The sequence below is a fragment of the Phytophthora infestans genome, genomic scaffold (genome assembly GCF_000142945.1).
Source record: "Phytophthora infestans T30-4 supercont1.40 genomic scaffold, whole genome shotgun sequence".
In the NCBI taxonomy this organism is placed as follows: Eukaryota; Oomycota; class Peronosporomycetes; order Peronosporales; family Peronosporaceae; genus Phytophthora; species Phytophthora infestans.
Window position 1 is genome coordinate 597,913 of NW_003303719.1, and position 2,574 is coordinate 600,486.

Genomic DNA, 2,574 nt, shown 5'->3' on the forward strand with positions numbered 1-2,574 from the left:
TGGGACATTTGGTCCGAACTCGATCTTCGTCGGCGCATTACTTGATCGGATGAGTGGGATCAGGTAGCTTGACCGACGAGTTGTACAGATCCAGACGGATCCCAGCTGGGATCATGAAGTCAGTGCCGAGAATCAAACCGACTCCGGCATGATGAGGCATTATCCACACTTCAAACTCGTATGCCACTTCCCAGCTGAGTGTCACCTTCACGACTGCTCGTGACGTTGTCACCATTCTGTCTTTACTTATTCCTTGTATGTCGATCCGCTTATCTCGGCTGGCCACTCTCTTGAGACGCAGTTTCTTCGCGAAGTACTCACTAATCGCCGAGATATTTGCTTCGGTGTCCAATAGGATCTTGGTCCTTCGGTGGTTCACTGCCCCTAATACGAGAGCTCCCATTCTAACTCGGCGGTCACACGTCTGTACTGACCACCATCCCAGCCGTTCTTCTGGAAGCAGCTTCATGATTCTGTTACGATGCACAGCCTGGTCTAACTGCCGAGTTACACTTGCAATATCTCGGTAGTTATCATCTAACTCGCCGAGCTCACGTTCAATTCCGTCGATTTCACACATCCAATTGCCATCCCCACTTTGTCCCTCGGGCCGTCCTGCCTGGCCTACGAAGGCAAACAAGAAGTTCGCCTCAACTGCAGGTTCAGCTGACTGTGGCAGCACGGCATATTCCAACCCAGTCAGTGTTGGCGGTTTGCCGAGTTTAAATCACTCGGCGCGTAAAGGTTTTGCAGGTCTTCTGGCACTAGCGACTTGTCGACAGAGCTCTGCACGAACGCAGCCAGCTTCTCGTATTGACGAAACAGTTCGCACTGGCCGACTTCATGGACTTGTCTGCAGAAATTGCAGCGCCGCCGACAGTAGTGAGACGAGTGCCCCGTTCTTCCACAAGCTACACAGGGTCCACGCTGTGAGCTGTCGCGTGATCCATCTCCGCGGTTCGACTATTCTCGTTGGTTGTACGGTCGCGGAGGTCGATTCGCCGAGTTCCCCCAACTTCAATTCGAGCTATTCTGGTCTCCCGCCGAGTTCTCTCGGCGGTCCGGTGTATTTCCCTTATCATTGGCAACGCCGGCGTCTATGTAGTCATCGTCTTCCGCTGGGTCGTAACCTCCGGACTGGTCCTCATCACCCCATTCGTCTTCGGAGTTGTATGGACTCGGCGGTTGCGGTTTTCTTCCTTGCGACTGCGCTTCTCATCTCGACGTCCATCTCGGCGTTCATCTCGGTGGCTTGGATCCTTCCGCTTATCGTCTCGGCCTCGTGCGATCACGAGTCGGTCGCGTTGCTTCTTGCACTTTTCACCAAGGATCCGACGATTGATTATCTGCCCCACCTTACTGATGTCTTCCAGCTGCAAGGGGTACATCAAATCCATCACATCGTCATCTTCACAATGCAGCAAGAAGTGCTCGACATGGTCCGCTGCGTCGGCGCCACCTTTCTCGTACTGGCTCTTGGCTGTTCGAGCATACCCATTGATCCGGATCAGGAAGTCGCAGATCGGCTCGTTGACTTTACGTCTCGCCGAGAAGTAGCGAGTGCGGGCGGATTGGTCAAACTATGAGCAACAAGAATCCAGGAACGCCTCGCTGAGTAGTTTCCAGCGTCGCTGAGTCTTCTTCGGCAGCTGCCTATACCAACTCTTCGCCGCGCGTCCCAAGCATAGCGAGAAGAATTCGCACCAGGCACGTTGGGGCATTCTGGTGCTCTTCATCTCATAGATGAAACGCTTGAGCCACTGGAGCGATGCGTCAGAACGGTAGCGCTTTCCTTCGAACTCAGCGATTTTGTCGAGTGAGGCGTGGGTTCGGACTTCTAGGTACTGAGTCGAGCCTTTTTCATCCGCGTCGAAGCGCAAGTTTCGGATGTAGTCCTTCACGGTTTTTTTCACGGTTTCCTCTTACATCGAGGGCGTCATCGTCCTCCTTGTCCTACTCGTAAGCCTCAGCTTTGTCTGCAGCGTCACACAATTCACGGTAACGACCTGCATTCCGCTGTCCACGACTCGGCGCTCGCTGAGTCGGGTTGAGCTTCATCGGGGTCAGCATGTGGGAGTCTTCGAAGTATGGAGTGTCTTGCGTAGCGCGTCTCTTCTTCTCCGGGGTCTCCGGCAAAGGAATTTTGCTTGGGTCTTCGCCGAATGTTTTGAACTCGGCTACTCGGCTGTACACCTGCTTCGTTCCACCAGGGGCCTTCTCCAATCCAAAGCCACTCTCAATATCTTTTTCTATTACCAGAGCTCAGCTCGCCGCGGGTCAGACTCCAGTCGGACAGGATGAGGCGGTTTGGTCGGCTGTTGCACCGATAGCTCATCGCCTTCAGCAGCAACACAGTTTCTTCCACCAACTGATTGATGTTGGCTGCACGCACCGGTTGAGTTAGCTCGGGAACCAACATCGGCCACTTTGCTTGAGCCATCGCCACAGGCGCGAGCATCATCATCCGCTCCGATCTCGTTCTCAATTTTTCGCCAAGTCGAGCCAACACTTTATTGGCGCTCGGCGTATCGGCGTTCTGTGGTGTTGGAAATCCCACGTGAACTCTAGCTACAG